At 34.5% G+C, this 13481-nt stretch overlaps 1 protein-coding gene across 4 annotated transcripts in view; it reads right to left on the minus strand.

The window, feature by feature from the left end:
- Positions 1–13481, minus strand: part of BANK1 (B cell scaffold protein with ankyrin repeats 1) — a 327436-nt gene that overhangs the window by 168767 nt on the left and 145188 nt on the right. The gene's annotated exons all lie outside the window — the stretch shown is intronic.

Below are 13481 nucleotides of genomic sequence, written 5' to 3' on the forward strand. Positions count from 1 at the left end.
TTTTACCTTACACCATATTAAAATATTATACTCAATGTTAATTCTTCTCTTTCATATGTCTTTGTTATATACCTTGCATTTCTCTTTTATATATTAATTAAAGAAGTAATACATGCTTATGGTAAAAAATTTTTATAATCTATAAGCAAAACGGACAAGCAGTCTGCTTATACCCCTAACTACACTCTCCTCCAAAAGGTAGTCACTTTAAGCATGTTATTATGTGTTTTTCTCTAAAAAGTTATATGCATTTTTGAACAAAGATCTGTGATGTGATTGGTAAATGAAATTTTAGACATATATTTTCATGCCTGAGCACGATCTTTCAATTGTTCATAAACATGTTGATGTGCTGGACTTTTCTGCAAATAGATACAACTTTTCAAATATGTAGTCAACTTTTATGACATTCTTCAAAAGTATCAACCTTCTCAAGACAATGAATACTGCATTTTGTGTCAAACAGCCTTTTAATTTCAGTGTCTGGAATATAAAATGGGGGGCCTCCATGGTTAGCTGAACCATAAGATACAACAGACGTGAGGCACTGGGATCCTCTTCTTGTTGGGGACAACATTATATCATCACAGTGTTCTCAACTGCTTGGATTAACAGCAACTAAGGCTCCTCTCTCCCAAATCCAGTCAAATTTGCCAATATTTACACTGGAAATATAAAAATGCTGCAACATTTCTTCCCTGAAGAACTCTTAATTACTTTGGCTACAGAAATCTCAGAAGTTGGTTCTACTATAAGAAAGATTCTGCTCTGTAAAAAATTCTCCAAACCCAAGTTCACTGATCCCCACACCAACCATGCTGTGTCCCAAGTCTGCAAACCATCTCATCTCAACTGCTCTTCCACAAAGAAGATAAAATATCCTGAGTCTACTCTTGTCATTAAGAAAAGTATTCAAATGCTTCTTTGATAGTTGATGTCTTTGTTCTTGATGAAATGAAATGATGCAGCTCACTCAATTTTCTTGCCATTCTTCTAGAGTTAGTACTCATTTTTTTCTGCTCCTCATTATCAAGGTACTCATTAATTTCCAGTATAGTTCTTATATCATGCATAGTTTTGTAGACATCTTTGCCTCACAAGCAGGTATCTTCAAGTATCTTCAATCACCTGCCCTGATCCTGGATATTTTTTCAGCTGTGTATTTCCACATGCATGTCCTTGAAGACTTGCCCCAAATTTATTTGTAATTCCACTATTCAAAACCATTTATTTAACTAATTCTCAATAGTTGTGGTATTAGTTAGCAAATGCAATAAATACTATCCTGGTGTTCAGTAATCAAAGTTACTGGCTGTAAAATCTATTAAACAATACCAAATGTGAAATGAAATTGTTTAATTATCTGATAATCACGAGAGAGGTACATGATCTCTTTTTCTTTCCCTGTCATTTGCCATAAAATAGCAAACACATATAATTTCAAGTGTTCCGTGTGATGTAAATGTCCAGTGTTATTAGAGAAATATTTTTACAAATTAGAAACCTGGAAAATTTAGATATATTGTCTCTAGTAAAATACATTTTAGTTAGAGAAATATAAAGTCACAAAATAGCTCTAGATACTTCACGAAATGATGGGTAATATGGTAGAAAATGTTTTAATATATCGTGTTGGCCCGAATCTAGTTCTTAAAGGATAAGAGGAAAGTTGTTTGTGGAGGATTTGGAGAAAGTTTCAAGAAGATTAAGTGTGGGTATTGACACTAAAACACTAGAATATTTGCTAAGTTCAAAACCACTTATACTATAATAATGAACAGCTTTAAATGCCTTTTTCACTAACGGTAAGTTCCTGGAAGATACCAGATTTGTTTTTTTTTATTGTTTGTCTGTTTTGTTTAATAATTCTTCTATCAGAATTTTATTTTCCCATAGTCACTTCACTGAAAGAACTATAGGAAAATAACATTTATTTTTTATCTTGAATAAAGTTATCCAAAAAACAGCTTGATAAATTTTTCTTAGAGAAGTAGCTTCAATATTATTCAGTAAACGTTTATAATATAAAAGTTGGGAGACATTATGTTAGCTGCAATGGGAAATAGAGAATAAACAGAGCATGGTAGTTGTCTCTCAGAACCAAAAGGTTGACAAAATCAATGATTCATTCATTCATTCATTCAACAAATACTTAGTGAACCTCTATTTGCCAAAAACTGTTAGGTACTGAAGATATATGATAAACAATATCAAACTGTTCTTGACCTCGCAGAATTCATAATCTATTGGACAGAAAGACATGGGGGAAAACAAAAACCTTTCACCAGTGTTTACTTTAAATTGTAATTAGCCCCACAGAAGAACTGAAAAGGACCATCCATGGCAAAACTACAGGAGAACAATACATAATTATCTAAATTTCATTGAGTGCTTTTTATTTGCTAGTTATCATTCTATATGTTTTATATGTATTTACATTTAATTTTCATGACAGTGCTATGAAGAAAGGCATTATTTTAATCTCTACTTATAGAGGAGGAAACTCAGACACAGAGAGATAGTGATATATCAAAGTGTGCATGGCTACAAATGAGCAGAGTCAATATTTAGATTGAGGCAGGTAGGTCTATAGCACCTGCCCTCAGGCTCTATCACACAGTATTCCTAGCACGTGCTAAACTTTATAATGGAGATTAATGATGTATAATGGAGATTAGAGTTCATGTGCAGCCTCCTTCTGTGAAAACTTCTTGGAGTAGTTGAATTTGAACTGAGATTTGGCCATGATTTAGAAATCAGGATATTTTACTTAGGAGAAAGGGAGTTCTAAGTAGAAGTAACAGTTTGAAATAATGACTTGAAGGAAGGACAAGTAGAACTTGGCTGCTGAGATATGAAATAAAAGACAAGGTGAACACTGATTCTAGAAGAAATAGAAGACCTCAGTAAATCACTAACAAGTAAAGAGATTGATACAGTCATCAAAAACATCCCAATAAAGAAAAGTTCAGGAACAGACGTCTTCATAGGTGAGCTCTACCAATGATTTCCAGAAGAACTAATAGTAATCCTGCTCAAATTCACCAAAAAAAAAATAGAGGAGGAAAGAACACTATCTAATTCATTCTGTGAAGCCAACATCACCCTAATGGCAAAGGCAGATAAAGAAACTACAAGAAAAGAAAATTACATATAACTTTTCTAATAAATATAGACAGAAAAATCCTCAACAAAACACTTGTGAATTGAATCCAACAGCACATTAAAAGAATTATACACCACAATCAAGTTGGTTTTATTCCATGAATGAAATGATGGTTCAACAGAAGAAAATCAGTTCATGTAATACAAATGTGGGGGAAAACCACACAATCATCTCATTTGATATAGAAAAGACATTTGACAAAATCCACCATCCTTTCCTGATAAAAACACTTTAAAAGATAGGATAAAAGGAAGCTTCCACATCACATTAAAGGACATATATGAAAAATACAAATACAAAAACAAAAACCACAGCTAACATCATACTCAGTTGTGAAAGATTAAACACTTTCCCTTTAAAACCTAGAACAACACAATAATGCCCATTGTCACCACTTTTATCTTTTATTCAACATTGTGCTGGAAGTTATAACTAAAGGAATTCAGCAAGAAAAAGAAATAAAGGGATCTAAATTGGAGAAGAAAAACTTTCACTGTTTGCAGATGACATGGTCCTATATGTAAAAGAATCAAATAATTAGAAATAAATTTAACCAACGATATAAAAGACCCAAATACAGAAAACCACAAAACGTTGCCAAATGAAATCAAAGAAGACTAAAGTAAATGGAAGTACATTTTGTGTTCACGCACTGGAAAACTAAATATTGTTAAGATGACAATTCTACCAAATTGATTTACAGATTCAGCACAACCCCAATCAAAATTTCAAGAGCCTACTTGAAGAAATGGAAAAGTCAATCATCAAATTTATTTAGAAGGGTAAGGGGCCCAAAATAGCAAAAAAACATCTTGAGAAATTATAGTGAAGTGAGGGTTCTCATACTTATTGACTTTAAAACTTATTTCAAACCTATAGTGTTAAAAACAGATATAGATAGATATATTGATCAATATAGATAAAGATACATATATTGATCAATGAAATCCAGTTGAAAGAGCACAGAAATAGACCCTCACATATATGCTCAATTGATTTTTTTTTTTTTTTGCAGGGGGTGCACAGTCTGGGAATCAAACCCAGGTGTCCCGCATGGAAGGCAGGCATTCTAAAGTCAATTGATTTTTGACAATGCTGTCAAAGCCATTCAACTGGGACAGGGAAGTCTCTTCAACATGGTGTTGAGAGAATTGGATATCCACATACAAAAGAATGAAGAAGGACCCCTATCTCATATCCTATTAAAATATTAACTCAAAATGGATAAAAAATCTACATATAAGAGCCAAGACTACAAAACTTCTAGAAGAAAATGTAACCAAGCCTCTTCAAAATCTTGTGGTAGGCAGTAGTTTCTTAGACTTTACACCTAAAGCACAACCAATGAAAGAAAAAAATAGATAAATGGGACCTCCTCAAAATTAAATACTTCTGTGTTTCAAAGGGCTTTGTCAACAGGGTGAAATGGTAGCCTACTCAGGGGATGCAAGGATAGTCAGTGGTAGAATTCTCAACTGCCATGAGAGAGACCCAGGTTTGATTCCTGGCCCACGCACTTCCCAAGCAAACAAACAAACAAGCAAACAAACAAAAATCAACCAAACAAAAATTCAACAAATGGTGCTTCAATAACAGGATACTCACATGGAAAAAGAATGAAATGTGACCCCCACCATACAGCATACAAAGAGAAATAAAAGGCAAACTACTCAATCGGAGAAAATATTTGGAAACCACATATCCAATAAGGATTTAATATATCCAGAATATATAAAGAGATCTTACAACTCAACAATAAAAAGACAAACAATCAAATTTAATAATGGGCAAAGAACTTGAATAGATATTTCTCCAAATAGGAAATAAAAATGGCTAAAAAGTACATGAAAAGATGTTCAACATCACTAGCTATTAAGGAAATGCAAATCAAAACTACAATGAGATATCATTTCACACCTACTAGAATGCTACCATTAAAAAAAAACAACAACAACAACAGAAAGCTAAATGTGTTGAAAGGATGTGGAGAAATAGGAGCATTCATGGGAGTGTAGAATAGTGCAGCCACTGTGGAAAACAGTTTAGCAATTCCTGAGGAAGCTAAGTATAGAATTGCCATATGATCCAGCAATCCCACTGCTAAGTATGTACTTAGAAAAACTGAAGGCAGGAACCCAAACAGTCATCTGCACACCAATATTCAAAGCAGTATTATTCATAATTGTCAAAAGATGGAAGCAATCCAAGTGTCCATTAGCTGATGTGTGGATAAAAAAAATGTGGTATATGCTCACAATGGAATATTATTCAACTGTAAAAAGTAATGAAATCCTGATGAATACAACAACATGGACGAATGAATAAACATCATGCCATTGAGGACATGATGTTGAGTGAAATAAGCCGCACACAAAAGGACAGATATTGTACATCTCACTAAAATGAACGAATTATAATGAGCAAAGTTATGGAGTTAAAATCTAGAGTGTAGGCTACCAGGAGATAGAATGAGGATAGAGAATGGAGAGCTGATGCTTAATTTGTTCAGAAGTTCTCATCATTCAGTTTTTTTTTTTTTTTTTTTTGGATGGGCAGGCACTGGGAATCGAACCCAGGTCTCAAGCATGGCAAGCGAGAATTCTGACACTAAGCCACCATCACATGGCCCCAGAATTTTTATTAGGTTGATTGCAAATGTTTGGAAATGGACAGCAGTGATGGTAGCACATTATGGTGAGTGTAATTAGATGCACTGAATTATGGATGCAATTGGGTTGAAAGGGGATGTTTAGGGTCATGTATGTTACTAGAAGGAAAGTGAGAGGACAAAACATGGGATGTATAATATAGTGAAACTTGTTGTAGATGATGTCTGTGGTTAACAGACAAATATAAAAATTATCTTCCATGAACTAGAAAAAATGTTCATTACTATTACAAAGTGTTAGTAATAGAGCAGTATATGATTAAAAAAATAAACTTAAGTAAAACAATGGACTTTAGTTAATAGTAATATTGTAATATATTTTCATCAAGTCTAACAAAAATACCAAACTAATACTAAGTGTTATTAATAGAGGAAATAAGGGATATGGGCTTTTCTTCTTGGAGTAATGAAAATGTTCTCAAAATGATTGTGGTGATGAATGCACAACCCTGAGATTACACCAAGTGCCACTGATTATACATTTTGGATGGATTGTATGGTGTGTGAATAAAACTGTTTAAAAAAAACAGATGAGGTGAAAATGGTGCGTTGGGCTATACTATAGAGTGTCCTCAGGAGGCAGCTGGGTATGGGATGAATTGATGCCACAACAAACTGGAAAGAAAGAACAAGTAGGAGAGTTCTTCAAGATACCAGACCAAAACAGAGATGATGAAGGCACTATCCAAAGGAGCCGCAGAGAAAATGAGGGAACAAGAATTCTATACTGTCAAGTTATGGTGAACAAACTGATGGTCTGGATGGAGATTGTGTAAAAGAGAGGGAGGCATAGAGAGCACACATAGAGAGGCTATGAGAATGGTCTCTGAGTTTATTCAACCCTGATATTATTAGCTGGGTAACCTTGGACGAGTTATATCATCTCTAGGAATCTATTTCCTCATCTGAACAAAAGAGCAAGCAATGTAGTCATATGCTTGTTTGGGTGCTTACATGAGATAATGGAATAAGAATGTTTCACACAGGGTTGGTTACACGGTGAGTTTACATACATGGTAACTATTGCTATCATTTTTGAGGAATCGAAAATTACTTTCAGGTTTAAGACCAACTCAAAAAGGAGATAATTATACCACTAACTGGAATTGGGGAAAAGGATCATTTGGGTATGTTGAGAACTAGATCCCTGTAATACACCCATGTGGAAACATCTACCTTGCAAATTGAAACTAGAATCTTAAGACATGAAAAAGAACCAGGTAAGAGACAGTGATATAGTTATCAATCGCATAGAAAAGAGCATGCAAAAAGAACCTGATCTGATGGGGTAAGGGAAGGAAACTGCAAGGGGGTCGGTAGACTCAGGAAATCAGGGAAATCAGGGCAGAAGTTTGAGCCAAAGGAAGTCAAAGGTGGAATCTACTGGACCTAATCTATGATAGGTTATTTATGCCCTTTGACAGAGCAGTATCAGTAATAAGCTGAATGCAAAGTTTTGGTCATTAGAAGGAAAGAAATGAGTGAAATAAAGAGGTAGCTGATATAGACCACTCTTTCAGTTAATTTTGGTATTGAAAAAGAAAGCTTGAAAAGAAAGCAGGGCTGTTGGGGAGTCTAAATATCAGATTTAAACATATTCAGGGAAGAGTCAGTATAATGGGAGAGATTAATGGTGGAAGAGGAAGAGAGAGTATGATTGATGTCAAGGTCTAGAGTTCATATGACTAACAATAAATCAAAAGAAATTAAGATGAATGCAGTATCATTTGTTGTAGCTCTACTATATATTGAATGCTCTCACATTTATTTCAACAAATCCTAAAAACAACCCTGTAAGGCATTACTTTTTATCCATTTTGTAGATAAAGAAACTGACACTGAGAGGAAATAAAGTGGTTGCCCAAGGATACACACTCGGTATTTGAAGTAATTAGAATTCAAATGCAGACCTGGCTGACTCCCAAGCCCTGTGAGAAGGAAAAGATGGAAAATGTGACAAAGAAGAAAGGAGAGTTGAGGGAGCTTTTATAGGATGTTTAGAGCTTCAGAGTTAGGGCATCAGAGCTGGGTTTGAGGACTTGGAAAGGGAAAAACTCTGTAATAGCTGCTATGGTGCGTTTAATGGGATTTTAAAAAGAGATTGCTAAGGAGCTCCAAAAACACAACTGAAACATAAATTTGTAATGTAGGCAGTCAAGTGCAGTTATGTGACTTGCTCCAGTTTCCTCAGTCCTAACAGAATATCAATATTGAATAAAGAACAGAATTCTAAAATTCACTGTAGACTGGCCTATTAAAAATACATGCTGAAGACAGAAGTTGGGCTATTTATCCATGAAGTCTCTGAAACTAAACTAAAAAGAAATTCTGAATATGAACAGAATATGACCAATTATTTTATTTAAAATATGAAACTTTGTTGAGATATTTTATAGAGTAAGTGAGCTCACGCATATCCTTAAATGTGGTGCATTCCTTCTTCACCATCAATGAATAAATTCATGCTGAGCACCTTCCAAGCACCCAACAAGGAAGTGAGAGTTATGGAGGGGAATCCATTAGAAATTTCTGGACTTAGATGAAAAAAACCCACCTAGACAAAGCAGGGTATATTGCTGTTTATAAGTATACTTGTATACTACTATATTAAATGAAGACAATCTACTTGAAAAATATATATATATATATGCCATATGAACAATGCTGGGAATAGGACAAATAAAGGATCAAGAAGAGTCAGTGTTCACTGGTCTGGAAACAAAGCCCATCATCTGAGCAATAAATTCTGTGTTAGTCTATATGAAACTGTTATGTACCTCAGAAAAGCCTTGTTCTTCTAATCGTGATTCAATATTGTAGGGTGGAACCTTTTGATTAGGTTGTTTCCATGTGACATCCCCAACCATAGGCATGGCCTTTTGATTAGATTATTTCCATGGAGATGTGACACACCCAACTGTGGATGTAGCCTTTGGATTAGATGGAGATGTGACTCCACCTATCCTAGGTGGGTCTTGATTAGTTTACTGAAGTCCTTAAAAGAGCCGACACAGGGAAACATTTTAAAGAAAACTTAGACACAGATGTTTAGAAATGCAGAAGTTCCAGGAGATATCAGGAGCTGTGAGAGTCAACAGAAGGTAAACAGGAACCAGAGCCCAGCAGATGTCACCGTGTGCCTTTCCATGAGATGCTAAGCTAAGAAGCAAAACCCAGAGTTTTGCCCTGGAGCAGCTAAGTCAGGACTCACAGATGCTTAGACAGCAAGTCCTTGGAATCACACACTGCAAGCAATCACAAACCAGAAACAGGAACCAGCAGATGCCAGCCACATGTCTTCCCATGTGACAGACATTGGCCTTTCTTCAGAGCCAAGTTATCATTCTCTGGATGCCTTAGTTTGGACATTTTAAATGCCTTGGAACTGTAAACTTGTGGCTTCACAAATCTCATTTATAAAAGTCGACCAATCCTGGTATTTTGCATTCTGGCAGCTTTAACAAACTAAAACAGGCAGTCAAGCATTGTTCTATATTTGGAATGCTCTAAGGACTTCAATACCTATTCTCTTTACTTTTACTCCAAACTCTTGGCCATTTGAAAAATATCCGAGGTCATTTTCTGTCATCCAGTTACTAGAGGGTCACAGACTCCCACCCTCCCACCCACACACACCAGTCCACTATCCACATGGACCAAGAGCAGTATCAGGCAGGTCAGTGACAGCAAGATGTCAAGGAATTCCATCCCAGGCAGTGAATGATGGAAAGATCCCCAGCCAAAAATCCTCCTGAAAAGCCAGCTCATAAAGATGCAAGGAAAGCAGATTTGCCTATTTCTTACATTTTCGTGATGAAGATTTATGATTAAGATCTACATGAATGGACAGTGTGGTAAAATAAAAAAGATGCTATCTGGATATTATGACCAAGTAAACATCTTTGGTTTTCAACTTCACAGCCAGTCAACAGAGGAAGAGTTATTGTTTCTCTCTATTTATACATTGACGCAATTATTTCATTTAGTGTTTTAAACTGTTGAGGATGGAGGGGGGAAATCCGGGAGCCAATGCAAGGAAATGTTACTTATACTATTTTGCTTAAACATGTCCTAATGTTTGCTGTATATTTTATCTAGATTCATGAAAAAACACTTAATCAAGTTCCAGTATCTTTTCTTTTTTTTCATGTATTTTTTACTTAAAAGATAATTTTTGAAAGTCTGAAGTAACCATTAATATTATCTGTAACCTGAAATAGTCTGAGCTTTCCTCAAGAATTCTATTAAATGATTTATGATTCATACTCAGTTGGAGATTTAAATACTAATCTCTTTGTTTTTTGTCCAGCCATCATTCATGTTAATTCTCAGAGAATATACTGACCAAGAATGAAATATGAGTAGTTATATGAAAGATTTTATGCATTATAGGAATATTTATGGTTATATCCAATAACTATACTGAAAATATTATAGAAATGTAGGTGTCAATTAGATAACTTTATCAAAACCTGATAATGAAGAGACTCTATTCATAATCTTTGTATGAATTATTAAACTCTCAAAGGAAAACATGTCATGAAGAAATGTATGGAATGTGATTTGAGACACTACTTCTGTCTTTTACCTTTTTTTTTTTTGCCTAACACTAAGATATGGATAGCACTAGCTGGTTTCTGAATGATTGCTAATATTTATATTTGCTTCTGAATTTTAAAAATCTGGAATTCGTTTCTTGTTTCTACCCACTTTATTCAATGATGCCCAAACTCACTGTATTGTAACCCCCCAAAAGATTCTAAAATGAACAATGTTTCACAGGTGGAAGATTAAGGAGAATTGAATAGAGTAGTTAATCACTTGGGAGTAAAATATGCTTGAATAGAAAATTATACATTTCTTCAGTACAGAAGTGTGTTTCATTGGTGGATTATAAACTTCAAACTTGAAAGAATATCTATTCCTTTTAACTATTCTCAAACAATAGTTCATGGAAAATTTAAACACATATGGGGTAATGGATTTATCATAATGTGATTATAAAACTAAAGCTACATAAATACTGTTAAAGTAACAAAAAAGGATTTAGCAGCATGGTAAGATTACACAGTTTTTCCTCTATCAGATTCAGATACACATTTGAAAAGACATGGTTACAGCAATTTAGAATATATAATGTCACCATGTGGTTACCTGGCATACTTTCACTGAAGAAGACTTGATTTCTGGATTTGTTTCAAATAAAATTGACAATTAGCAAAACGATTTATGTGGGAGAAAAACCAACGAGGGAACACAATTTTCCATGTGGGTCTATCTAAATGCATGTTTCCAATTCCTTAACAATATATTTGCTAAAATGCTTTTAGTAGCTTGCAAAATTATTGTACCCGAAACCATCCACATCCATAAAATTCACTTAAAGACTTTCAACAGCTATGGTCACTCCCTGGTTGACAGCAGAATTTATGAAACAATTTACCTATTCTACCTATAATGGCAATGTCTACTATAGACATTCTGTCAAATTTAACAGTTTACAAAGAGACAAAATACATAAAATCATTCATCAGATATCATAGAACAGTTAACAAATACAATTCTGTAAAATTAGAATGCAGCCACTATAAAGAAGTGAATAATCAGTAAAGTAAATGAAAGCAAAGGACTTTTCTCGGTGCTATTAGTGCATTAGCAAAGGTATAAATACCCAGAGGATATGAAAGAAAAAAAATGATGTCCCACGTGACTTTATACCTACTGTCATCATTATTTAGCATTACGTTATTTATGGAGCACAGGTAATTTGCATGGAGCTGTACCTGTCAAAAGCTGAACCCCACTGAAGAGTCAGAAGCAGAACAATCGTTCTTTGAAAATCAGCGTTTATCTTAGAATGAATGTTGACACTTCTAGGGAAATTTTTAACAAGTCTACCAGTGGCTAGAAATTCAATAGGGTTGTAGGCAGTTGGAGGCAGGCAGCTAGATACCATTGTATAATAGTACCATGGGAAAATATCCAAGGCTGAATTGACCCATTTACTTACACGAGATAGATACCATGTTGCACTTGTCAAGAACCTTATACAATGGATACTTGCTAAAATGAATGTATTCACTGGAAGGACTAGTTACTAGGACTAGTTAAGTATCAACATATGTGTGAATCACTATCTAAAATCCTTCCAGAAATAAAAATAATGCTTATTTCTGATTTGAAGGGTATAGCCGCTCTATTAATTTTATTACAAATCTGCATGTTCTGTACTTATTTTGAAACAAACAAAAAAGATCTGCAGTTAACTGTAATTACAGATAATGTATTTTCATGCTTTTCTGATAACTATTTTGCTACTTCTTAAAAATGGGAAAAAGTTACATTGGTTGCCATTTTACTCTCTGGAAAGCACAAATATCAATTATTCTTTAGAAGTCTGATATTAATTAATTGACTTAATCTAATAGAATAAATGCTAAAATAACCAGAAGCTACTTATAGTATCCAATATCCCATATTAAATGTTGATTGCCAATACAATTATTTCTGTTCTTAGAACCCAAAGGCAAATTTTGACCACTCACTTGCATAATAATTGTTCTATTACATTTTTCTAAAAGCCATAATGGGTACAATTCATTTTCTAGATAAAATGTGCATACCTTTGTTATAAACAGAAAACAACTCTTCTAACTTGATTACAGAAACACAAAGTGTGTTTTATGTACTGAGATATTACCTGTTCCTTGTAAAGTCTTGCTGTGATTGCATTTGTACAAGATTTACATTCTCTAAGGGCCTTCTAAAATTTGGGACTTCAATCTACATAAGAAACTGGTTCTTAACAGGGATAGAAAAGGAATCATATAAGAGAAACAAATTTAAACAACATGAATTTAATTATGGAAAAGACTCTGAATGATTCATGGTATTGGCTTTCTAATTAGTTGTAAAAATTACCAGGAATTTGTTAGATTAAACACCCAGAAATACATTCTCTCACAATTATGGGGGCCAGAAATCTGAAATAAGTATCATTAACCTGAAATCAAGATGTGGGCAGAGCTATGCTATTTCCAGAAGCTAGAGAGAAGAACCCATTCCTTGTCTCTTCTAGCTTCTGATGGCAGCTGGCATTCCCTGACCTGTGGCTGTGTCACTCTAAACTCCGTCTCTGTGGTTGCATTGCCTTCTTCTCTGATGTTTGCTCCTGATTGCCAAATCTCCTTCTGCCTGTCTCTTGCAAGGACGTTTTTGATGGGATATAGGGCTCACCTAGATAATCCAGAACAATCTCCCAATCTCCAGAGTTTTCATCTAATCATATATGCATCATCCTCTACTTCTTCTTTTATGTCTTATAAGGTAACATAAAGAGGTTCCAGAAATAGGGTATGAACATCTCTTGGGGGGTCACTATGCAACTTACCACAACTAGCAAAATGTATTCCTTTAACGTGATAATTAATAATTTGTCTTCCTGTAACTTACATTGTCTTATTTGGACTTTGAACAAAATGGTAAAAGTAATTGGCTATTATTCTCCTCTCACCATCTTTTTTCCCTAACAAAAAGCTATAGAGAAGCCAGAAAGACCAGGTAGATTCCAGAAAGGGGTGCTTAGGAATGGGAGTATGGAGTCATACTCCATTGTTAATGATGATAAAAACACAAGTTGAATAATCT

Source organism: Tamandua tetradactyla, chromosome 24 (assembly GCF_023851605.1).
Source record: "Tamandua tetradactyla isolate mTamTet1 chromosome 24, mTamTet1.pri, whole genome shotgun sequence".
Lineage (NCBI taxonomy): Eukaryota > Metazoa > Chordata > Mammalia > Pilosa > Myrmecophagidae > Tamandua > Tamandua tetradactyla.